We start from the raw sequence: 25,496 nt of genomic DNA on the forward strand, positions 1-25,496 counted from the left end.
CTGCAATTACCACCCACAGCAAGTGAAGCTCAGCTATCAGAAACAGGGTGATTGGGAACAAAGGGGGCTTTTGAAAGCTCTGGCCTTCGTTTAGAGATTGAGGAAGTTTGACTTCCACACATTCCTTACGGCAGTGAAGCAAATGGAGTTCGGCCACTTAATTCAGCTATATCACAATTTGAGTTGAAACCTTTATTCTCCCAGGTGGTTTTCTTCTCCAGAATCAGACACAGGTTAATTGCAGACTCAAAGAACTAGAAATGCTTTGTTCCTACTGCCTCTTTTGTTTGTCTTGTTTGAAAGTAATATTCTGGTCTTTCCAGACACTCAAATTTACAAACTCCAAGTTTTATATATGTACCTGCATGTACATATCAATACACTTTTTATTCTTCAGGCAGGATTTTTTAGGGTGTTGTCACAAACTCTTGCTATGTAATACCCGTCTTTCGAAGTTCTACTCCTCCCTGAAAACCTTAGTTTTCTATGGTTTCAGCACCACTTCTGGTTCCCATTTATTTCTTCAGTACAGCTCCCTTTCAGAGAGGTTGTAGGGTTGCTTCACAAGGTAAGATCAAAGGGCAGCTCAATCTATACCTTAAGTTTTTGGTTGTACTCATAAATTGGACTAATCTAATTCTCTAATAACTTCACTTACAAAGACTTCCTGATTGAACTTTTCCTGATTGTTCTACAGTTTGGGGGAGATGCATTGTTTGGTCTCCACTCTTGTTTATCTGTGCTTGCTATCACATTTCTCCTCAGCCTAGCTCTGAATTTAAAATCTCCGATCACATGAGTGTATACTTAGGCTGCATAGACTTAGTTCATTTGAGGCTGATCTTAACCCTTTTGAAGAACCAACCCATGTTATTTTAATATAATTTATTCATTGGTCAGCTGTAGCTGTACCTATTCTGCAATCTTCACTCTCACTGTGGATCAATTTAATTAAACATTATGAAGTCAAGGTTGCAGGTTTTTTTACAAGCTAAATGATGAGAGAAGAATGGTTTCTATTGTCTTTCCTATCTTTTATATTGCCTGGTCTCACTGAAGAGGTGATGACCTCGTTCTGAGACCTTGCTTTGTCTATCACAGATAGATACAGGTTGGTAATGGTTCTATTTAACATGAATTTTAATCGTAAAAACTTACTTGTTAAAAAACTTTCATACCCAATACATTATATTTACAGCCACTTTTTAGGCCTAAAACTTTATAGCTTCCAGTAGAGCCACTGGTAATTCCCCTCCTTGCACCATGTGCCTGCCAAGTGCAGCTGTGGCTCTGCCTGACCCTTCCTTTACTGCATGTACCCCATACCTAGCAGCAGCATATGACCAAGAAAGCAGAGTTGTTTTCTTTTCCTGCCCCACTCTAAATTAGTGAATTAAAAATAAGGAAAGAATGAACGTTCAAAATAAACATTAAAATATCTTTGCTGCTTAGAATTGCGTTTAGGTTGAGTCCTCTTGCCATTGTATATAGGTTAGAGTATCATTATGATCCCTTTAGATTTACAGGTAATTATCTCTGAAAAGATCTCATTCAGCATATTTGTTACATCTGGCATAATTTATTTTCCTTGTCTTGAGAAATTTTCTAATCTCCTGAATTTCAAACCCCTTACAACCTCAGGTAACCCGAGATTTTTGGCATGGCAGTTCTCTTTCCAAATTCATTGTTCCCTCAGGGCAAAGTCATTCCATATTAACAGTACTTTTAAATTGTCACATTTCCACTTCTGGTGAACGTGTGATCCATAACATTCCCTGTGAGCAAGCATGGACTGGTTCATAAAAAGAGTCAATAAACTTGGCAATGATAATTTCTGAAAACTTTCAGACCTCTAACTGGAGCAAGAACAATCAGGACTAATCATGATATAAAAACAGAGGGTTTAGAATTCACAACAGATCATCTGTTTGATGAATAGCACATTTTGGATGCTGCTGTATGGTGTGACCCTTTTTTCTTGGACAAAACAGGAGATGGTCTTTGGAAAAGCAAAGATGACTTGTAGCCAAATCTACATCTGCTCTCAACCTCATCCAAAAACTGGATTGCTGCTGTTGCTGTTTCTTCACCCCTAAACATTTGCTGGTAAATCATGAGAGTTCAAGAAAGCCAATCCAAAAGGAGTAGGCTTTTCGTTCGGAAGATTCCTTTTACTTAATCATGATACAAAGAGAAAATAAAGAACAATTCGCTTCAGTGATTATAGGGCAAATTCCACCTACCTTTGGAAAGGTAGGTGGATCATGGTTTTGCGAATACAGAATAAAAATAGGAAAAAATAGAAGGTATGTACTTTAAGTTAAGAATAAAGATTAGTCTTTAAAACATCAATATATAAATTACTTATTTAGATGGAAGTGTTAACTAAATTACCTTGTTTAACTAAACTACTAAGCTACCAGGTTCAGTGGTAAAGTCTGGTCATCTGAAGTTAGGATCCTCATGTGGCCCCTTTGTTTTAAGTAATAATACAAAGTATTTTTGTTTAGACAAGGTAATTGGGTATGATCATCCTATTTTGTCTTAATATAAAGAAGACAAAAAATAGTTTCTTGTCTGTTTGTCACTCAAGGTATGTCTTCTAATCTTCTCTTCCAGAAAAGCCCTACCTCACATGACTTGTATCATCTCTTTATCCTAATCATCATATATCTGCTTAGTCTAAGTAATGCCAAATTACCCCAAACTCCCTGTAATTGTTACTGTTGTATGTTAAAATAGTATTCATACAGAAGTTCACTCTCTAATTATCATTATATACTGTTTCCTAGTTATTTTATGTCTAGCCTCTCTTCATTCCTCGTTTGAGTGACAGCAATATAGATTTCTATTGTGATTTAGAAAAATGAGGAGAAGATGAGAAAAGGCTACAGCCAAGGGAGATGTCATTGGTCACAGTTAAAGAACAACTTTGGGGCCAGATGGTGCAGGCTCCATTCCTCCAACTCCCACTGGAAAACCTGACCCTCAAAAGTCTCATGACCTTTGTCACTAGAAGCCCTTACCCCTGTTCCAGCCATATGACCCACTTAGCCCAAAAATGTATCCGATCCATGAGGTCTCAGAAGTCCCCCCTTTGTCCACAGGAGTCACCATTTTGTCATGGTCATGGGCATACCCCATGTGATCTCTAAACCCCCTGTATTTGCTGAAAACCTTGCCTTTTTCTTTGCCACAGAAGTATGTTAAAGACCCCCACACATACACACACCTATAGACATTTTTGTGTGTTTACAAAGACACAAGTGGAAGTGTATGAAGTGTATAAATGTATGTTTATACATAGTTATACTTCTTCATACTATACAACGATTTTATTAATAAAGTGTGTGTATAAAATGTTTAGTAAAAGATAGTGAAATTAAGTGAAAATTTAATGGGAGTAGAAAGAAAACAAAATAAAAGGAAAGTGCAGTTAAACGGTGTGGGAATATGTCAAAGGGAGTGGGGGGGCCATGAAAAGATCTGAATATGCATTGGGCGAAGGGGTGAGCGTGTGAAGCTGTCCAGGAGGCTGTCACCCAGCCCCAGGTCATCCAAACAACAGACCAGACCTGTGAATCTGACCAAGAGGCCCTCTTCACCTACCTTCAAACCAACCAGGTCACTTTGTGGGGTTGTCCTGCAGCTTTGTCCTATTCTAGAAAATATAGTTAATATTACTTACTAGAGTTGAAGGCCAGAAGGAAAAAATAACTTCATGGGAGCATGTTTGTAGGGACACCTATATCACAAAATGTTTTCCTAAAAAGACCATGTACATTGGAGATGGTTGGGCTGGGATTATGAAAACAAAAGTTTGTGTAAGGGGAGATGAGGCAACTCTTTTCTACATCTCAGTGTTCCAACAGCTACTTGTAATACCATGACAGGGATTATGCTCTGTATATTCCATTATCCTTATGTTGATGTGGGGTTCATAGCACTTTCTGAAAACACAGTCCTGGCTGAATACGCAAAGACACAATTTTTCTGTGAATTGTTTTTGTTCCTGCTTAGAACCACAGTATTTTAAAAAAAAATAAACCAGCCAAAAATCCCAGCTTTGAAAGAAATGAAATGGTAACAATGGGAAACCGGTCACCATCACCCCAGTGATCAATTAATAAATAAAGTTACATTGAACGTGTCTGAAATGTTGCCTAATGTTTGTTTCTCTGTGGGCGTGTAGTAGTGGCATGTTAATAGACCGCAGCTTCTGTTAAAAGGCATCTTCTGTGCTCCTGGGGAACTGGGAAGCTTTGGGAGTTTAAGGCCCTTTTCTGCAACAAGCAATACTGTTGATCGGAACATAAAACAGGTGGCCTCACGTCATGTAAATCAAGACTCGGGATATACATAAGGCTGTGAAAAAGTCTTTTAGAAGTAACAGGTATTTGTGGCCTATTCTAAACACAATAATGACAGCATTAAGTTCGTTTTAATGGTGGTGAACATATTATCCAAGTGTGCCTGGACTGTGTGTCTGAAAGGCAGAATGGGTTCTCAAGTAGCTGAAGTTTTAAAACCATTTTTCCTGCCTCAGTAATTACAGACCAAGCAGGGAATGGATGTTCTTAAATCAGCCTTCACACAAGCTGTTAAATTAAAATAATTTTCATGTCTTTGTTACTAGTAATGAAGTAGATGCCTCTGTCACAGATTGCTTTAACAGGGTGCTCCAAACCAAGACATGGAGATGTTTTACAGCACACAGTTACCATTTGCTACATTGATATGTTACTGGAGTTTATAATAAAGAACAACAACCACAGCTTCTTCGTTACTGTCAGAGCCGGACCTGTATGTGAAACATTCAGGCTGTGCAAGGAATTGGAAAACTATGTCTGGTAATTGGTGTAAAATTAGACTAAATATACTGCCACTCAGAAAGGAAGACCATTAGGATGTTTAGGACAAAAGAAAGATTTTACAGTGTTTATGAACAGATGTTCACAGGTATTAGTTGAAAATGTGAGAAAGGGTCAGATGTACTGTTTAACAGACTACACCAAGGTATCAAGTCACATTCTATTCCAATGAGCTTTAAAAAGTGAACACTACTGAGGGCAAAATTAAAAAGTTTCTAGCGGTAAAAAGATGAGGGAAGAAACAGCTGTTTGTAAAGGGGTGTTGCTTGCCCTAGAAATTTAACAGCTGGATAAAAGTCTCTCAAGTCCATGATGTTTAGCAGTTGGAGCCAGAGTGGGAGAAGAAGAAGGATGGTAAACCGCAGTTTTTACATCATGCTCCCCAACAAAGCTTGCACCGAAATATCCCCACAAAACACCAGTTTGAACTTTACCAAACAGCCATTCAAAGCCCCTGGAAGCTGTCAGACCAGTGGGAGGTGTGGTTAGCAGAAATACAATACCCAGACAGCTGGAATAATATTAATAGTGCTGCTGGGTAAGACATGGCATTATTCTTTGTGGCAAGTCCATTATTCATCCATATGCATATTGCTGGAATTTATAAGCACTTACTGGCTCCAACAACAGAACTATAACTGTTGACCAGCCTTGGACCTGGTCTTCAGTCCTGCAATTAGGAAAACAAAGCTTAAAATGGATGAAAATTCTTGTACTTTTTCTACAGCTGGAAAACTAGCAAGTTTTTTGGAAACAACTTCTGAGGTTGCCAGTGACAGTTTCCTTTTTCATTGACATGCCTGGAAGGTTTTTATCTCCATCTACCTCTACACAAAACATTGTTGAATACCAGCTGGTTTGAGATTTATTAGTCCCATTCTTATGCTGAGTTCTGGAAAAAGGTAATAGCAGTGAGCACATTGCAGCAACACAGTACAAACTGGATTATGTGCTATTGAACCAACCTCATATTGATAGAGAAAGCACTGAAATAAATACAGATGAAAGCAAGCATGTTGTATTTCACAGTGGAAAGGAGGTTGTGAATTTTATCTGTTGACCTGAAAGGTTCTGGTATTTCAACAAAGCCACCAAATAGTAAAGAATAAGTAGTAAAGGGAGTAATAAAATAATTAAAAGGACCCCTCCTTGTACATTAATTATTAGACATCCCAAGTGGAGTGGAAGCTGTATTCTACAGCCTCTTTTCAAAAGTGATACGATTTTTCTCAAAGAGTTTGGGAATTATTAAGCCACATGTTAAAAGCATGTCTAGAAACATGGCCAGAGATGTGATCAGATATGTCTCCAAAGCAGTTGTGGCCACGTTGAACTCTGGCAGAGCAGAAGGTCTCTAGGGTTGTTGAGAGAAACGTCACAGCCCCAAAGGGCTGTCCTTTCTCAAATCCTCAAAAGAAAAGGATGGGTAGTGCTCTGTATTCCAGCCACCAGAGGAAGTAAAAGCTGTAACTACTGACTTCAGAGTATGGTTTCATTTGCACCTTAATCTGGGCAGAGGGACCTCTTTAATAATTTAAATAATTGGATCTGAACAGGTAAAAATTAGGGGTTTAATACTACAGAAGAGGAACAGGAGTCAATACTGTCATCCTGCTGTGCAAAAAGTAAATACCATGCCAGGATTTACAAATGGGAGTGTGGTTTGCGTTGTGAAAAATGTTTATCTTATTCCTGTCAATATTTTCAAGGCCTCAGCTACAATACTTTGTATTTCAGCGGCACAGTGCTTCAGAAAAGATAGACGGGGAGTCAGCAGCAGAGTAAGAAGATTTAGAGAGCTGGTACATGATTTAGTAAGAAGATTTAGAAAGCTGGTACATTTAGAATGTGGTACATGAGAAAATTCATCAAGACTGTTACATCTAAATAAGAGAAGATATATTTGAAGTGTTCAAAGTAGTGTCTCAGCTCTGCAGTGAAATGGGAGCAGTTTGGGTTTTTTTGCTTTTAGGCTGCAAAAGAAGTGCTTGGATTAAGTTGTAGCAGGCAAGATATAGAACAGATATTAAGATCATTTTATTAACAAAGGTACTAAATCAGTAGTCTACATTGCCTAAGGAGGTTTCAAAATTCCCCTAGTTGGAAGTTTTTAAGAATAGATTAAGCAAATCTAAGGTATTATATTGCCATTGTTGAACTCTTCTTGGAGCTCTTGGGGTCTAGATGACCTCCTGAAACCTCTTCTAGTCTGAATTACTGGGAAGCTTTTATGCATGAAATTATGAGGTTTCACATTCTCTGGAAACAGAAGTATATCTCTGATGTTTGTACAGTGCCCAGCAAAGCAATTAGACCTAGAGAGTCTGGTCATCATAGAAACTGTACAGTAATAATGATGTCTAATTAGCATGCTGTGTTGAAGTGTAACTGTAAAACTGTGATTCCCTGTGCTATCAGTGATGTGGTGGCTTGACCTTGACTGGCTGCCAGGTGCCCACCTAAGCCATGCTGTCACTCCCCTCCTCAGCGGGGCAGGGGAGAGAAAATAGCAGAAGGCTCATGGGTCAAGACAAGGACAGGGAGAGAATCAGTCATCAATTACCATCACAAGCACTTTGGGTAAATTAATTTATTGCTTAATATCACAAGAGTAGAGAAATAAGAATAATAATGAGAAAACAAATCTAAAAGAAAAGATCTCCCTATTCCATTCTACTTCTTAGGCTCAACTCCACTCTTTATTTCTCTGTCTTCCCCCAAGCTATACAGGGGACCTGGGATGGAGGTTGTGGTCAGCTGATCACGCATTTTCTCTGCTGCTCCTTCCTCCCGATGCTCTTTGTCTGCTCCAGCAAGGGGTCCCCTCCCACGGGAGACAGTCTTCCATGTATTTCTCCAGTGTGAGTACTTCCCACGGGTTGCGGCTCTCCACAAACTGCTCCATTTTGGGTCCCCTCCACAGAGTACAGTCCCTCAGGAAGGCTGCACCAGTGTGGGCCCCTTGTGGGGTCACAAGTCCTGCCAGCAAACCTGCTCCTCTCTCCACAGGCCACAGGTCCTGCCAGGAGCCTGCTTCAGCCCAGGCTTCCTATGGGGTCACAGCCTCCTTTGATGGCATCCCCTGCTCCAGTGTGGGGTCTTCCGGGGGCTGCAGGGGCAGCTGCCTCACCATCCACCTCCTTCACTGACCTTGGTGCAGAGCTGTTGCTCTCACACATTCTCATTCCTCTCTCTGGCTGGAGGCGCTGGGGTTTTGTTCTGTCTTTATAAATCCATTTTCCCAGAGGTGCTACTGCCGTCACTGATCCTGGCACTCAGCTGTGGCCAGGACCGGGTCCATCCTGGATCCATCTGGTATTGGCTCTGTAGGACATGGGGAAAGCTCCTGGCAGTTGCTCACAGAGCACCCCCTGTAGCCACTCTGCTACCAAACCCTTGCCACACAAACCCAGTACAACCATATTTCAGAATTACCTGGCATCATTCAAATTATCTTGGCTGGTTTGAGCTTTATTGGAAACTCTGGCAGTGACTAGTATAGGTAAAAATCATTTTTTGGAACTAGTACATTATCTATACTAGGAGTCAACCATGATAACCTTTAGCTTATAATTTTAATATGTTCTTGTCACAGTAGTCACAAACGAAATTTAAGTCTAGAATGGTTGTAATCTGTATCATACTTGTGGGGCCTTTAGTGTTTCCTTTCAGAGTGCTGAGAAGGAGGTACTCAGCTCATCTGATTGGTGATAGTGTATCCTATTAAACTCAGGGAGCTCATGATGTCCAATCTGTTGTGAAATGCCTTCATTAAAATGAATTTTTTTAGGCACTCTTTTAGACTCTTAACTAGAAAGAATGTATTAAGTATAGCCTTTAGTGCCACTGCCTCTGCTAATGCCACTTACTGGAAGCCATAGCCCAGAAGAAATTACAACAAGGCTAACAAATGCTTTATGCTGAAGAACTTCAAAACAAAAACTTTGCAAACCAGAGCAGTTTAGAGCAGACAGCAGATGGAAGTGGGAAGCTATTTACAGTACACAGTGATGTTACACAACAGTTTTTGGAAGAAAATGTGGAAAAGAGTCTTTCGTTAACTAAAATTGTAAGGGGAATTGGCTACATTATACAACACTAAAAACCAGCATATATTAGCCCCTGTGGATGGTTATATTAATGCAGTAATACTAATTTAAATGCTCAAGCTAATTGATTCAGAACTATATGGTTTATATGTGAATGGCACTGATACTGGCAGAAACATTTTATGTTTCAGACACAAAAAATCTGAATATTATTCCACAGCAGCAGTGTAACCCAGAGGTGCAGCTGATGAAGTAAAGAGGTGCTTTTAAAGCAGATGGTGTTTTATGACACTCAGGTCTTTTGAAAGCATCACCTGACCCCATAAAAAGCATGAGGGGGATAGTGCAGCTATTGAATTAGTGTGTTTAATATCTGGTTTGATAAACAAGTTCTGAACTTAGTTACAAGTTATTTTCATTAAAAAAAAAAATACTAGCCTATTTAAATGAGTTTATAATTCTTCTAAGATTGAACTCTTTTGTTTTTAGAACAAACTTCCGTGTTTCTTTGTCTAATCCTTGTGGTTCTTAATATAATTTTTAACCAGAAATTTTAGCCAAAGTAGTTGAGAAACTAGGACATTCATTCTCATGGATTTTTAGAGATTCAGTTCCAGGTCCTTGCTTTCTTTCAACTTTAGCCTATATCTTTAATAATCTATCCAGTAGAATAAAAGTACTATGATATCATTTTTTTCTAGTTTGAAAGAAATCTGAATAGCTACTCTGGAATCATTTTACTTCACATCACCAAGCAGTTAACAGGTGTTAATATCTAATATTAATGAAAATGAAATAGTTTCATTTTTTCTGTCAGTAGTTTAATTCTTCATAAATGATACAGTGTTAACTATAGCAAGTATCCTGGCTGTCCAGTATTGCAGATGAATGTTTTTGCTGCTGTACTATGCTCTCTGGTTCATTTAATGTTTAATAACTCTTCAAGGAGGAATAGTTCGAACAGGCTAAGTTGAGATACAGAAGTTGAGGCTCGTCCATAACTCAGTAGTAACGACATTGGATGGGGTCTGAGAGATGATCAGAGGGGTCCCTGGTATTTTTAATCTAATCATGTCTATTCTTGATGCAGGCCATGAGTAGAGTCCTGTAAAGAGAGGTAGAGAAAGTGTGGACATACATAATTAGCTGACTAATTAGTCTGACTTCATTTCTGCAGTGCATTCTGTGACGAGTAAGGAGTAGCATAAGGAGAAAAATGTATTGAATTTAGGAAGGACAGGTTGTTTTGCTGCTGTATTGTAGAAAATTAACTGTAATTGGTGTAAGAGCCTAATAATAAGAGAAAGGCTCCAAAAAGTGCTTCATCATTATGACCGCTCAACACCTGAAAGGCTTCAAAAATGCTCTGTCATTTTGACTGCTCAAAACCTGAAAAGCTCCAAAATGCCTCATCATTTTGTCTGCTTGTCATAATACGGGCGGTTTGGACCCTGGCTAGCCCGCATTGAGGCCCATAAAAAGGAAGGTGAAACTGGTGCAAGTCGGAGGGAAAAGCCAGGGGCAGAGTCCCTGACCTTTGCCTCTCCCCCCAGCACCACCATCGCCTGCTGCGAGACTCTCTGAGGCCTCCTGGAGCCGACGCCGCCCGCCTGAGGAGAACCCCCCGAACCTGCACCCCTGGAGCGGAACCACGAGTGAGTTGTGGAACCCCTGCCCTGCTGCTGCATCCCGTGCTGGGAGCACCGCGAGTGGGCCAAGGCTCGGCTGCAGGACCGGGCACCGCGCCTGCAGCTCGGAGGGCGGGAGGCCGCATTCCAGCCCAGCTGCTCCAGAGATCGGAGACGGCAGAAAAGATGCTTCGAACAGCAGCAAAAAAGGGCAAAGACTGTTTTGCTCCCCCCACCCCATCTTGGCAGCACTAAAGGTAGCACAGTGTGGTGGTGACCTATCCTATGATTTTCTTTGTAGTAACCTTGGCTTTTTCTTACTTTTCTGTACTTTTCTCTTTGCCTCTTTTACCATTAAATAAAATATATCAATTTTTTGGCACCAACATTTAATGTCGTTTGGTTTTAATCTCTTTTCTGGGAATATTTAGAACCTTCTAAGTTCTTTCCGATTTATGCACAGAGACTTAGCTTTCTTTGCGTTTCTGTGTTTAAACCGGATCGTAACAATGGGCTCTTTAAATCTCAAGAAGACCTGGATTCCTGTGTAAGGTTGTTAGGAGTGAGATACGCTCGTGATGCGGCCCAGAGATGCATTAAAATCATAGTGTATTATGGAAGTAGGACAAGCATTGTTGTGAACATTTGGGAGGAACAGGGATGGAAATACAAAAAGATTTTTTTAAAATTACATTTAAGTGAGTTTTAGAAATTGCTGCAAAGAAAGCAGTCCAGAAAACCTAGGAGATAGAAATGGGTATGGCTTGGGGATTTTTATGCCTGATAAAAATTGGGTAGTCTAAGTCTGGAGGATGGAAGCAACAAGGAACCACCAGAAAGGTTTCAGAAGATTGCTAATGCATAGGGAGGAGTGTTTTCATTTTTCTTTTTGTGGAATGAAGGGACAGTACAAAAGTATTGTGTCAGGGCAATACAGAACTGTTGAAGGAAAAACTTTGATGGAGCAACATACCTAGATTATGTTCAAAGAAGCAGGGACAGGACATACCAGAGGACCTCCCATTCAAGTGTTCATATATGATATAGAAGATTAAGTAAGGCATCATCAGAACAAGATGGATTTTCTTATAAAAAGGTGGACACAACTATTCCACCAAAGCCAGGAGCTCTGTAGTTGAGGAAAAGAAGACTTACGTTCAGGTTCTTGATCTGAATCAAGAAACAGAAAGTCTTGAGCCTGTATTTTCTATAATCTATTATGCTATTTGAATATTTGGAAAAAATGTTTTCTTAAACAGAACAAACTTGTAATGATCCTTGTTTTCCTTCTTCAAAGCTGAATTTATCGAAGGGCAATGAAAGCTCTGCTTCATGCTGCAGCCTTGCCAAAGAATCTCGCTTCTTTACATCTGTTAACATTGTTCCTCTCATGTCAGAACTCAGGTTTGAGTTCCATTCCACAGTATCCCAAAATACAACTCTGAATTCTCCAGTGCCAAAGTCTTGAAACATGGTCCTTTACAGTATACAAATTGACAGATCAGTTTCCAACAAAATACACCATTCACTGTCACAGAATCACAGAATCAATTAGGTTGGAAAAGACCTCTGAGATCATAGAGTCTGTAGCAGGGCATCTCATCCCACAACAAGAGCTTATCAGTTGTTTGTTAACAGTCAGATAACTCAAACAGGACAAGCTGTCTTGTAGTGAGGTATTTTAGTGCCGTGGGGTTAACAGCGATCTGGCATCTCCCAGCTGCCAATAAACATCTTACTGTTGGAGAGAAATCTGGAAGATAAGGTGGACTTCTGACTGTCAGACACCTCACTTTACAAAAGCTACACCAAAATTTTCACGAAGCAGAAATATTCTACACATTCCCTGGAAATGTGTGGACTTTCTCACCTGAGCAGGGATGCCTGCTTTGCAGTTACTCCTCTGGAGGCTGAGTGAAGAAATCTGTGTACATTATTATTCCTATTATTATTATTATTATTATTATTATTATTTTGGTGGTAAGTTACATTTGGCCCCTAATCAGTACTATTTCTTTTTCTAGCTTTAATATAGGTGCAACCTTGGTGTTGTGCACTGTTTTATGTTATGCAGTAATCTACGAATAGTGCTTTCTACTTTTATACTTTGCAGTAAGTGACTCTGATTATTTTATCTATCTATGGTCTGTTTAATAAATAATTAATTTTATAAATAGACCTGATCTACCATCCCTTCGAATCTGCGTACCAGAGTGATTTCTTAAATTTAAGCAGTTGCCAAAAATCCGAGGCTAAGGCGGGGCTTGTCTGAAGCTCCCTCTCATCCTGTGACAGGGTCCAATCTATGACCCAACATCATTATGTCAACCAGACCTTGGCACTGAGTGCCACATCCAGTCTTTCCTTAAGCACCTGCAGGGACAGTGGCTCCACCATCTTCCTGGGCAGCCCATTCTAATAGCTAATCACAGTGCTGTGAAGAATTTCTTCTTAACATTCAGCTTAAGCCTCATCTGGAACAACTTTAGACTGTGTCCTCTTGTCCTGCCACCAGCTGCCTGGTTGATGATGCTGACCCCCACGTGGATACACCCTCCTTTCAGGGAGCTGTAGAGAGTCATAAGGTCTCCCCTGGGCCTCTTCTTCTCCAAACTGCTACCTCCAGCTCCCACAGCTGGTCCTGATAGGACATGTGCTCCAGACCCTTCCCCAGCTCCATTGCCCTTCTCCGTCACTGCTGAGTGGATCCTGGAAGCAAAGGAATGGTGACGTGATTGCTCTTTCCTGACTCATGTAAAAATTAATTTACAAGCTCAGACCAGGACTCTGGAATGCTCCAGAAGGAGGAGGAAAGCAGCTTTTTTCCTCCCTTTTCCTGGCCGTGCAGTGCAGGGCCAGCTAAACAGCTGTATTGGTGTTCATCATTGTGTTGTAGAATTAAACCTCTAGCATTTGGAAGAGAGGTCACTGTAACCTACACTCCTTGTGTAAACAGTGTCTGCATTGAGGACTGTGACCCTGTTGCTGGGGAGCTGCTGCTCAGTTCTGACCACTGATAGCGGATAGTGCTTAACACAAACCTGAAATTTTAATTTTCTACATATGAGGAATCACAACTTTATGTGGACTATGCATCCAAAGACAGTGTAGAGTGTATGGGCTAGATTCTACAAATAGAAGATAATTTTTACTGGATCTGTAGGACTTTGTCCCCCCTGAAATTTTTTCCACCTGGCCTTAAAACTTTCTTTTTCTGACTATGGGAAGACCAGTAGCCATAGCTTAAGAATCAACACCATGTTCCCAATTTTTTTCTTCTCAGACTTTTGTCTTGTTATCCCATTGCGTGGGGATCCTTTCAGCTACTTGATAAAAGTTTCTCTTTATGTCTTTAGCTGATTTGAATACTCACAGCAAAATCTCTCTATGATTCCCTCAAATAACATCTACGTTTTCCCGTCTCAAGGAGGAGTGTGTGGCTAACTTCTGTGATTCAGATAGCTGAGCCAAAGGTCATCCAGGCTTAGAAGCTCTTCAGTTATGTGATGGATGCTTATTACGACTCTTGTCTAGTAAATCCATGGAAGTCTGGTTATGTCATCACAGTTGTACTGGGATTTATAGCATCAGCTGTTTTCATTCAAAGAGGCATGAGGGATTATTGTTGCAGGTAATAACCAATACTCATGAGTACCTGAAAAATGTTTTTACTGTATTTCCACTCTTGTTTTGCTTTTCAGCTCGTTGCTGTCAAGAGACTGCTGCTTACTAAGTTCAACAGGTCACTCACTATGTAGGGACAGCCTTAATGGATATAAACAATCAATTTTCTGTTTGAAGAGACATATTTTAATAGTACTTTGATAGCAGGCAGTAAAAAACTAGTTTTTCATTGGCTTTGACATTTTTACCTTTTAGCTACATCCTCATAGCTGAACCAAAACTTCACAGGGATTATCTTTAGCGTTTGCCTGAAACAAAGTGGATTTAATTGTTATTGCATAAGAATTCAAACCATCTCCACTTCCACTCTTGTTCTTTGACTGATATTAATCTGATTTGTTCAAGGAGATAAAAAACCAACGAAAATAATTAGCTCTGCAAAAAGAAAAGCAATTAGTTTTAGTTCCTTGAGCTGATTCTTTGCGGATTCATGGGAGTACAGGAAATGATGCTAAGAGAAGTAAAAATATCTGGAGTTTATTGGTCAGGACTGCTGAAATTAGTTTAAGAACCGTACTGTATAAACTGACTTTACTGTTCAGCACCACCAAAAAAGACTAGAACAAAATCACCCCCTACTCCAAAATATGAACTTTTTTTTCCCATGGGTTGACATCTGTAATTTATGAGTAGGCTGAACTTTATTCTAGCAATCACTGTCTGTAGAGAGAAATTTCTTTTGAAGGTGGATGTCCATTAGCTGTGTTGACCCCCTTCTGTTTTAGAGTTGGAGTAATTCTGAATGTTGAAAACCTGTGCCCTATTTTGGTTTATACCTCATATCATGCTTTAGGTGTTTTAACTTTGTTCTAATCCAAATAAGGAAAAAGTTAATATTATATTTTTATGAGAATAGCTTCAGACTGGTATAACTAGAATGATTGCCTCTCCTCTGCTCAAAATGTCTGATCTCTTTCCTAACTAATAATCTCAATCCTGTTGTGCTGCCAGAATGAAATAAGCACGTATATTGTTTAATCAGCCTCTTGAATGTGGATCGCTCAGTATCCAATGATGAATGGCAGCTCATTAACTGCCTTATTAACTGCTTCATGGGAAAAATTAAAAGAGATTAAATCAACAAATTAAGGAGTTTGTTGCCATTTATTAATTTCTTTATTTCAGCTGCATAATTTTAATGAGTTAGTTATTTCCTTTTCCTTCCAGTTCACATCCGCCTGCTATAGGCACTGGTGTGGATTAAGCTGAAGTGAGAAACATTTTAGTAAATCAGTGTCATGCTAAGAAAAGTTTCATCAGGTTTGATACAGAACTGATAGATTAAAATCTCCCTCTGGTCTCCTCAGTTCTGCTGCTTTCCCCCTGGGAAGCCTCCCATGTTTATCTTGGCGGGAGGCTGGCTTTCCATGCGCCCTGAGAGCCAGGCCCAGGTGTCCTGGCTGGCAGGATGGGCTGCAGATCTGGCAGCACAGTCCTGCTCAGCTGCAGAGCAGCATAAGGGTTAGCTCTCAGCTTTGGTTGAGGGCCCAAACCCTGCATGAGCGTTTCCCAGTGGTTGGGACATGAGCACAATGCAGGGCAGCAGCCACCAGCCTGCCAAGCGCACTGTTCCACGTGGGGCAGGTGACGCGCGTGCCCCTCTCCGCCTTTTGTTTCCCCGTTGCCTTGGTCCCCAGCTGTGCTGAAGGGATTTGCCTCAAGAACTTGGTCATATTTTTTCATTAGAGAGGCTCTCTTAATGCAAACATTCTGGGGCATTTTACAAAGCAAATACCTTACCCTGTAACACATAAACTGAAATCAAATGGCGTGACTTGCACTGAAGCTCTCTTCTGTGTTGCCTAAAATAGATGGCCAGAGTTAAAAAATACACAGACTGTGTTTCTCTGTGTAAATTTTAAAGTCAGGCAGAGGCTGTATCTTTGTGTAGCTAGTTGGAGAATGCCACAGGCAAGGTACATGGTACAGTAAACCACCATGCCAGCAAAAAATGAAGATTGCAGGTGCAGGAAAAGTGCAGTTTGTTCAAAAGTCCAGTTACAGCTGAACATAGAGATCCCCTGAAGACATACCAAAATAATACTGATTTACAAGTATGCTTTCTGCTAGAAAACTATTAACTTACATAATCTTCAATTTCTAAAGCTTAAAAATATCCTGAGACTGTTACCACTGACCAGAAGTCAAAAGTAAATTTGGTCAGATGAATGGATATTTAAACAACTGCATTGTTCTTTAAAAAAAGACATATCATGATGACCCTTACAGGCTAGCTCTGAGGTCTGATCTTGTTCTAGTTACAGAGAAAAATAAAACGAAAAATCATTCTAATCTGAAGATTTTTGGTTGTTCCTAAAATTTTCCACTGGGCATTTTTATAAGAAATAACTGATTTTCTTCTTAATCTAAATGTATTTACGATTTTTTTAGTAGAAGAAATGGCTTTTCACAAGCTTTTAAGAGGGCCCAGTACTAGTAAAGTTTCGTCTTGTCTGCATCCTTGAGTGGTTTCAAATATATTGTTGTTTCTGGATTACATTCTCTAGTCCTCTCAGCTCCCACAAAAATTGGACATGATCTAGCAAGCAGAAGCATTAGATGAAGGTGTAGTTCTTTTGAGTTCAGTGTAAGAACAGAGACAAGCCAGTTGTTTTTTTGGCGGAATCAGGCTTTTCTGGATCAGAATAGGCTACAGTATCTAACACAGAAGACCTGAAATTTAGATTACATTGGTTGTGTCTCAATTTGATTTTGTTAAACCGTAACAAATACAGATTGGAAAAGAATACTAAAGCTCTTCTTAAGCTATAGGGACCACTTTAAATCCCAAAGCACTATCTCTTTGTAATGGTTTTTGAAGTTTTGAGTTACATTAATGATGTTAAGTTCAGAAAAAATACGCAGTGAATCTCCAAAGACTATAGGGTTTCTTAGAGGTGTTCCCAAAAGATCACTGGAGAGAGCAGTACTACTTTTGCCTCTGCCTGGTTAAATCTTCAAGATGAAAGAGAAAACAAAATCACATGGAGTTAACTGGCCAACAATTGTCATGAAGGTAAATAAAGGTGGGAAGGAGGTAATCCTGTGTGGTAGTTTGGGTCGCACCATGGCTTAGAGGTCTTTGTACAGGAGATGAAGCCCCTGGTTACATACAAACCAGTAGGTAGAAAGTAGTGAGTAATGAAGGTAATCTTTACAGAGAGGAGACTATCACTGACTCAGAACTGCTGAGAAAATGAGCAGCTTCCAGGGTAGCAACACCCTTTCAGTGCTGAGCATGATTCTCCCCGCCAGATGGGTTAACAGGGATGATGATAAGGACTGCATGGTAGGCATCCATAGGGAAAAGAAGGGCACAGGCTGACTACTCACATGGCATATTCTTTGTGCCAATTGACAGGAGGAAAGCCACAACACTGCACTTCAGCCAGGAGATTTGGAATCAAAGAAGGTTTCTGAAATCAGTGGAGACTGCCTCAGAAGAGACCGTGGTAAAATCAGTTACTTCTGACTTTTCTGTGGATGAAACAGATTATCTTGAGTTACTTGATTAAGTGCATGAAATGTATTAGCCTCAAATGTGCAAATGGTACTGCATGTTCCGATGTTTTTCCTTTTGTCCTTGAACTTTGTGTCTGGAAATAACTTGGGATTTGCTTACGTAATAAAAACCAGGGTATGTGGAGTTATTGGATAGAGCCCTACTGTGAGTACCCCATTAGAAACTTAAGCTGTGGGCAAACTACTGCTGACATGAAATTCATATTAGCCTAGAGTTACAAAATATTTCTGTATCATGCTATTACCAAAAATTTGTATGATCTTGGAAATTAGTTTTAAATGGAGCATTACCCCAAGAAAATTAATTTCTCATGTTTTAAATTAAACTGTGAGGCAGGTAATTATTTGAGTATTGGAATAAGCAACCTAGATGTTAGTAAGTATCCACTAGGTTTTGCCTTTATTGAAAAGAAACACCGAGTTGAAAGGAAAGACTTCAGTGGAAACTCTTGCAAAAACACTTCAGACTTTGTTAATAAGCAGATTTAGGTCAAGTCCACTTAAATTATTTGCAAGTAAATTTTGTTCGATATAATGGAATTCCCTGTGGGTTTGAACAGGATGTGTTATTTTGCTATTTTATTATTTGGTTTTTTTTCTTTCAGGTAAACACAGGACTAAATCTTTGTAGGCAATTTCTTTCTAAGTATTTCCCTCAGGTTTATGTAATGAAGTTGAACAAACAAAACCGGAAAGGCCATCTGAAAACTTCGTATTTCTTTAGAAACTACTATCACCAGACAAAAAGCTATTTTTTTACAATAACCTGTTCTCAAAAAAGCTGTGTGTGTTGGCTTGGCATTGTCATTTTGATGTAAATGTATATAACTTTGTGGGTTTTGTGAGAATTTTATTCCTTGAACAGAAGAAACAAACCTGAGTATATAACTTGAATCTTTATGTGAAAAATCAGATATTTCAATTTTAAAAAAAAACCCAAACATTTGCTTTTAAAATTGAGGAAGATTTTTGAAGGAGCTGAAATGATGAATTGATAAACATCTGGGCTAAAGCCAGCTTTTGTAAGACAATATGAGATCTGAGAACCACAAAACCAAGAGTGTTGCAGACACTGTGACAGAAAGCCAGGCTGCTAATACAAAATATACTGCCTACAGATCTTAGAACAATGTCCCAAATTGCTAACACACAGCAACTCACTGAGTTTGGTTTCAACATTGCTTTTCATTTCATAAAAGCATACAGTTTTTAGTAGATGTTTAACTTTTCTCCAGCATTGGTTTGCACAGTTATTAATTACTTGCAGTCTGTATTTTTCAAGGTTTTTGCACAAGATTTCTTTTCACAGATGATTTGGTGAGTTCTGAAGTCGTCTACTAATGTTGGGTAATGGGGAATCTCCATCACATAATTGTATGGAAGTGTTATACAAAAACAGAGCATGTAAGGATAAAATCTTTTCTCAGATATTACAAGATGACTCAAGAATGTTATGTACATAAAATATATATTAAAGGAGATGTTGGAGAGAATTAAGCAGACAGCTTTGTAGTGGCTAGAGAAATTTAGAAAATATGGGGAACTTCAAAACAGCTCTGAGTAGAATGAAGTGTTGAAGCAATGTGAGCTAGACTGATAGCTGTCTATCCAGAAGTGCAGTAAATCTCATCCATCTTCAGTAAAACACCTTTCCTTAATAGATAGGAAACTACAAAATTGAGAAGTGGGATTTAGAAAACATTTGTAGGACTGTCTCTCCATACATAATAACACTAGCAATGAAAGGAAAGCTCTTGTGTAGGAGAGGGTTAGCTCTGGAATTCCTCAGGATAAGTGTTGGATCTGAATCTTTAATATTTGTTTGAATCAATGACTGAGACTGGACTAATAACAAAAATTACTGTTTCAGCCAGCAGCTCATTAGTTGGAAAAACAGACTAATTACTTTGACATGCACAGGTCTAGGAGTGTCCGCCTGATGTAGCTGAATTATTTCTAGTGGAATTAGAGGAGTGTTAATGATGCTATTCAAAGTTTTAGTGAAAATGTCAAAGTAATTTGTGAAGTTCTGCTCATTCTCATTCAAGGAACATGAATTAAAATTTGATCAGGTGCAAAGAAAGCTTCTATTCTTGGTATTGAAGTAGCTTTTCTTACAAGAAAATATCACAAAAATAATCTTTTTAGCCTAGCAAGAAATACAAGGGACAAAATCATAGAATGGTTGGTGTGGAAAGGGACCTTTTAAGATCACCAATCCTCTGTACCATGGGCAGGAATATCAAAGCCCCATCCATCCAATTGTCTGCCATCTGTAAGGGGGTATTGTATCTCTCCATAACATGTCGTAGAGGGCAGAAAGAATGCCAGGAGAAGGCTGTAACACTAAAGACAGAGAAGAAATGAAAATGTAAAACTCTGATGTGAACTATAAACAAGCAGACATAAAACAGAGAATAAATTTTAGGGAAAAATAGGAAGATTATTCTTTTCCATTAAAGGAATTAGAGACCAGATCACTTCCCAGTAACAACAGTCAGAGCCAAAGAAATAGCTACTTAAAAAAATTCTTGAGTAGCTAATTAAGAAGCTTATGCAATATGATTATTCATAATAGCAGGTGATTTGGGTGACTCGGGTGCTTTTGTCCAGCAACTGCTCCCAGTTGTTGTCTCTGTGAGGGTGGATCTACAGAGAAGCCTGTGGATGACAAATCACAGATACTACAGATCTACCTTAACTCAAAAAAAAATTTTTTGAGGACTGAACCATGATGCCAGTGTCAGCTCTTTGTAATTGTGTGGTTCAGCTATTATTTTGGTTGCCTTAGCACATACTTTCATTGCAGGTTTAGGCAGTGGTCAGAGATGATTCTTGTATGCAGGAGTATTAGATTATCTCACTTTAGAGCCTTTGACGCATCAGGAAAAAATATGAAAGGCTGAACTATAGTTTTGTGAAGTTAGGTGCTGCCTGTTGTGGGAAGAAGATAGTTTCTGGCAGCTGGGGAGGCTGCGATGCCCTCAAGCACTTCCTGCTGCTACAGTGGCTGGGCAACACCTGCAGGACAGGTCTGGCCAGTGTTCCTGCTGCTTTCTTGACTGCATTTACCAACGTGTATGCAAGCGAGGGGGGATCCTTGGGAAAAAAAGTGAGGAAAGGAAAAAGGCACAGGGTTATAATCACCTTTCAGATACCCCTTCTTAGTCAGCATTGGCCATGTTAGGGATAACTGTTGCTGAGTTTCTAAAGCCCTGTTTGGTTGACTTCTTGCTCAGGTCGGTACAGGTTACCACACTGATAAGTGGCGCAATTGCCTTGAACTTGCACTTTCCTTTTTATGCACTATTGCTTTTCTTCCATGCGTTAACCCATGCTAAATGTTTTGGGAGCTTTGTTTAGAGAATGTGCCTGTCTCACTGCCGAAATAAATAGAGGGTTATGAAGAAGAAATGTTATATATACATACATATATTTTTTCTGCAACCCAGATCTGTGCAATGGAGATGGGCTTTTCACATTATTCTCTTAGTTTCTTATCCCATTCTTTTAATCAGGTATCCAGCAACATTCCTGACCATGTCCAAAACAGTGGAAATTTGCAGTGTGCACTCAAGGGGGAGTAGTGATTACATAAACACTTCTGGGGTTTACACGCTTCCCACGGAACTCTTGGATCCCTTGAGTAATAATCTTTTTTCCATAAGGAGAACTGTATAAGCATTAATCATCCAGCATAGCAATATCCTATACTTCAGTGGGACAGGCAGCTTGCCTGGCTTCTGCAGAGTGCCATTTGACATTTTTTTGGCATTGGCAAGTTCAGGAAGGGTTGGCTTGGGTGACTTTCCCCATAGCAGCCCTCACAGTGCTGTGCTGTGTATTGGTAGCTAGAAAGGTGCTGGTAACACATTGGTGTTTAGGCTACCACTGGGCAGCCTCACTCAGCATCAAGGCTATTTCTCCAACATTCCCCCTCCACATTCTGGGCATGGCCAAGAGCTTGGGAGAGGACACAGACAGGACCCCTGAACCATGCTAACCAAGGAGATATTCTATACAGTGTTTTCTGCTTGGCAATAAAGCTAAGGAAAAGGAGAAGAGGAGGGAACAATAATTGTTAAAGCATTTATCTTCCAGAGAAACCTCCATGTATAGTGAGGACCTGCTTCCTAGAAGGTAGCTGGACATCACCTTCTGATGGGAAGTACAGAATTAATCTGCTTGTTTTCCCTTCCTTCTGTGTGTAGACTTTGCTTTTGCTTTACTAAAATACTAAAGCTAGTGGCTTATTTAAGTGGGCAGCCTGGTGAGAACAAACACAATTATGTATTATATTCAAGAAGCTGAGCTACTTTTTCTGTATTGTCTGCTGTCTCCATTCATAAACCCTCAGAGAAATGTAGCAGAGCACAGTTTGAATTCAGAGTGATCAGTCATATAATTTGCTGGGTTTGACACTGTGACTGAGTTCAGCTAGCAAATGCTTCTGTAAAAGGGAGGTTCACCCACTCCTCCCTCCACTTCTTTATTCCTACCTACCTGTGAGCTATCACCTTTGCACCATCTTTGGTGTTCACTGTACCTCTTATGAAGCTGATTTAACTTGTTAGCCTGACAGAAGTCCTTTGCCAAGGTAGTTTGTCGGTGTGGATCTCAGCTGGCACATGGAGAAGTGGGAGCACATGTCCAGGAGCAAGGTGTGTGAGGGAAGGGAAACCCCCATTTCATTTATCCACTCTTCCACATTGTCAAGAATGTAGTTTGTAGTCTCAAACACAAAATAGGCTGCCCAGAAAGGAACTAGCTGGAGACAAAAGTTTGTCATGGTGTCAGAGATATGTATGTTCATAATTTGTGTCAGGGCACAGCCCACAGTGCCCAAATAAGCCTAGTGACAGTAGCCAGGTTCAGCCATGATGCCAGACAGCCAGACAATCCATAGAAATGAGGCACACCAGGGATCAAGCTGGGAGCTCAAGTTGAAGGGTCAGGATCCAGATTAATGGGGCACCTGGCGCAGCACAGGTGAGCCAGAATGAGGCCTTGGTTTATAGCCACTGCAGAGAGAAATGGGAGAGACCACCCATGGACACTTCTCAGGAGATTATTCTGGAAGATCTGTTTTCAAAGCTGGGCCCTTAGACCCTTACTGAAGCTGAGCCTGAGCTCAGGCAGCCAACAGCCCATCTAAGGGGAAGGGAGAAAGGGAGTGCTCGGAGCTCTGGAAGCTTTCACAGAACACCCATTAGCTCAGAGCTAGAACTGTAGTGAGGAAAAGTTTTGATGGGTCAGGGGACAGAGTCTGCAGTACATTTTATCCTCCAGTACCTACAGTATCTGCATTTTCTCTTCTCCATAGTGTAGAGAAGTAAACAGTACAGTAACTCTAAACAATGTTTGCTTTCATCCAGAAGAGGATGGTGTGTTTGGAGAAAGATAGTCACCTACAGTTGAATTTACCCACAGCATCATTTATGGTAGCTCCTTTCCCACAGTTGATAGAAAGTTCCCATAGATGGGTTGTTCTGTGTATTCAAAGTGAGCAGTCTTGTTCTTTGCTGTGCATCAGCCAAGAGTGGAACAGCTAGGCCATAGGATCCAGGATCTCCCTTTCACATATTCATTTACCAGCCATAAACAAACACCACAGTATTTACATGTGTTCATAAGAGACTGTGGTTCTCTTTCAGATTCATAAAGCCTTTAAAAAACCCCACATGTATGAAAAAAGAGATCACTGTTACGACCCACCCACATAAAGGAGAGTAACCCAGCTTCTTGCTGATAGATCCCTTGGGGCAGATTAGAGTGGTTTATTAGATTGGTTTATAATAAACATGTAGGATTTATTTTAGAACAATTTGCTTGCAATTGAAGGTAGGGATGTACCCTTTTGGTTATTATTACCTATAGTAATATGATAACATAAAAGCATAAAAATACCACTTAAGAAAACATATATGGAAAAGAAAGAGAAGGAAAGGATAAGAGTAGATGATCTCACCACCTGAAGGCCTCGCAACAAGTCTTGGTTGTTGCAATTTCCGTATCCGTTTGTCGCAGTTTTGCCAGGGATGATTGCAGACTGGATTTGTTGGGTGGTGGGAGTAATTCCAAGAAAAATCCACAGAACACAAAATCTACTGGGTTTATATCTGCTCGGGTTCAGGTGAGAACACCCACGTACCTCCTCTGGGGCAGGGAGTTTCACACTTGAGGGATATAATGTTCTGGGTCATGGGACACTTTGGGAGTCTTTGACACCTTCTAAGATGTTACGGTGCCTATGATGTCAGCACAGTTGAGTCCATCATGGCCCATCAGCAGAGATTAATACCTTTATGCTACAGTGTCCTGGTACTTCCCTGGCAGGGGAGTTATCACAGTTGAGTTCCCTTGAGTAAGGACAAAGAGACAGGCCCACTTCACAGGGTTTGCCTCTTTCTGTGTCTCATTCAACACCCAGCTGTAGCCTGAGGTGGGCTGTGCTGCCCTCTCTACCGGGGTGGTTACTTTGCACAGTATCACTTGTGGATACCCTCTTCTCCTCAGCCCTGGGCTGATTGGACAGTAGTACACTCCCTTTATCTTATCTCAGGTCCAAAGTCCACTTAGTAGGTGTATCTGGGAAAGAGTGGGCTTCAGTGGTCGCAGATAAAGAGCTGCTTTGCAGTTTGCAAATGATTTTAGCAATATTTTAGCCATTAACCATTTCAGTCTCTCACAAACACAAAGGTTGATAAATTCCTGTTCTATCTTTCACTCAATTAGCACATACATGGTTATTACATGGTTAACCAACGATGCACAATGTATTATGATATTTAAAGAAATATGTGGTCTAAAACAAGCTTACATTTAAAATGTTCTGGCCTTTCAAAAGAAAGTACTTGTCATCATAACACAGTGGAATTATTCTCTTAAGTAAATTGAAATAATATACTTGGTCTTTAGAAATGTCTTTGGGTGATCAGAGCTCTCTGTTGACTTAATTTTACAAAAGATTTTCTTATATTTATTCTGCTTTAGTGTATTAAAACTGTATTTGGTCCACATTGAAAAAGAGCAAAGTTTTAAAATCCCAGTATCGTCACTTAGTAAATAATTGTGCCTCTCCATCAACAGTCTTGACCTAGTTTTAGAGAATATCCCTGATGTAATTCTTACTTCATGGTGCCTGCCATCCTGAGTCAGTAAGATTGATTCCAGAACAATGTTCTGTTCCAATATCCTGCAAGTCAGCCAAGGCTAGATGGTGATGGGAGAACAAAAAGGTCATACTTGAGTCATTCTTTTCAGACTACAAGTATAGGTGATCGATCCTTTTTCACTGCAATCAGAAAACACCTAATTTTTCTGTTACACAGGAATAAAATAAAAATATGTCTATAAGGAAGACATATTTGTAAGGTTTCATAATCTTTTAAAGTTTATAAACTATGTGTCTCTTACTAGATCATATTTAATAAGTAATATGTGAATGTGTGTAATTCAAAAGAATTCTCACTCAGATCCAATCTAAAATTATGTTAGCTGCTAGAGGTAGAGCAGTAAGACAAGATTAGTAGTGGCTGCTTTAAGTATATCAGACATTTTAAATGAAATTTATATCATAGGTTCACTTTTTTGTAATGCTTCTAAGGATGAAAATATACTTATTTCTTCAAATTCACTGTCTCTGTACATGAGATTTGAATATATGGGCAAAGGTAACTTGATAGTCTCGATTTTGTAAGATTCCTGCAAGACTTAAATTTAGAAGACCTCCTGAATGTGGT

The 25,496-nt window shown here is 39.8% G+C and overlaps 1 protein-coding gene across 5 annotated transcripts in view; it reads left to right on the forward strand.

Annotated features, from left to right (window-relative positions):
* The window catches only part of PRLR (prolactin receptor), a 154,977-nt gene that overhangs the window by 67,932 nt on the left and 61,549 nt on the right, over positions 1 to 25,496 (forward strand). For 3 of the 5 annotated variants that reach the window (XM_048291007.1, XM_048291008.1, XM_048291009.1), the window contains one exon: positions 17,594 to 17,684. The gene's annotated coding sequence lies outside the window, so the exon portion shown is untranslated. Of the gene's footprint in view, positions 1 to 6,698; positions 7,733 to 17,593; positions 17,685 to 25,496 lie in introns of those variants that run through there. The other 2 variants (XM_048291011.1, XM_048291010.1) reach the window with 2 other exon arrangements.

The sequence above is a fragment of the Corvus hawaiiensis genome, chromosome Z (genome assembly GCF_020740725.1).
Source record: "Corvus hawaiiensis isolate bCorHaw1 chromosome Z, bCorHaw1.pri.cur, whole genome shotgun sequence".
Taxonomy (NCBI): domain Eukaryota; kingdom Metazoa; phylum Chordata; class Aves; order Passeriformes; family Corvidae; genus Corvus; species Corvus hawaiiensis.